This window comes from Cyprinus carpio, chromosome A21 (genome assembly GCF_018340385.1).
Source record: "Cyprinus carpio isolate SPL01 chromosome A21, ASM1834038v1, whole genome shotgun sequence".
Classification (NCBI taxonomy): domain Eukaryota; kingdom Metazoa; phylum Chordata; class Actinopteri; order Cypriniformes; family Cyprinidae; genus Cyprinus; species Cyprinus carpio.
Genome location: NC_056592.1, coordinates 16,718,926 through 16,719,896, shown reverse-complemented (window position 1 = coordinate 16,719,896; position 971 = coordinate 16,718,926). Strand labels below are relative to the sequence as shown.

General features: G+C 34.4%; 1 protein-coding gene across 1 annotated transcript in view; it reads left to right on the top strand.

Moving 5' to 3' along the window:
* Nucleotides 1-971, top strand: part of LOC122134693 (lysosome membrane protein 2-like) — a 14,714-nt gene that overhangs the window by 12,648 nt on the left and 1,095 nt on the right. The window lies entirely within an intron of this gene.

Here is a 971-nt window from a genome sequence, read left to right as displayed (position 1 = left end):
ATGGATTTACGACAACAGGCGATTCCGTGGCGCCAAATCCGTTGTGTGTTATTTGTGGTGAAAAACTCTGCAATGAAGCCATCAAAACTTCAGCGGCATTTAACCACCAAACACCCAACTCTCAAAGATAAAACGGAGGAGTTTTTCGAAAGAAAGAAACATGAGTTGGACGCTCAGCGGCAAGTTTTGGTATCCTCAACATCAGTAAACGTAGCTGCAACAAAGGCATCATATCTGGTTGCTCACCGAATAGCTAAAGCTAAAAAAAAAAACTTTACAATCGGAGAAGAGCTAATTTTGCCGGCTGCAAAAGATATTTGATATTTTGAAACTGGCTCTTATTTTCATACAATTAGCCTTTGTTGTCACCTGTTGGTGAGTGAAAACACTAAGTTGCTGTTGAAGTGATTGTCTTTAGTGGTTCTGGAGAGATTTGACAGGTGAAATGGACTGGTATTTTCATACAATTTGCCATTACTGCCACCTGCTAATGAGTGCGTGCTGTGGGAGTTCCTTTTGAAGTAGACCTAATTGTATGGGAGAAAAGGGGACATTTTGTGAACCAGTCTGAAAGTTTAAAAAGATTGGTATATTCATACAAGTAGCCTTTGTTGCCACTTAGTTCATTATATGCAAATAAATGATAGGCTGTTACTGTTTTACACAGTGACATCTTAAAATTGAGGAACTAAAATTGACAACTGGTCCCTGGAATTTTTTGTTTATGAATATGCTGGTCCCAGGCACAAAAAAGGTTGGGAACCCCTTTTCTAAATTATTGAGATGCACCTGTATGTATATATATACATAAAGTATTATATATTCACTTATAGAACATTTCGGTTGGTTTGTATTTTAATTACAAAATATATAAAAATATACATAAATATAATTTTTTTCACTTGATGCATATTTTATAATTTTAAAATGTTTAGATGCATATTTTATAATTTTAAAATGTTTAAATATTT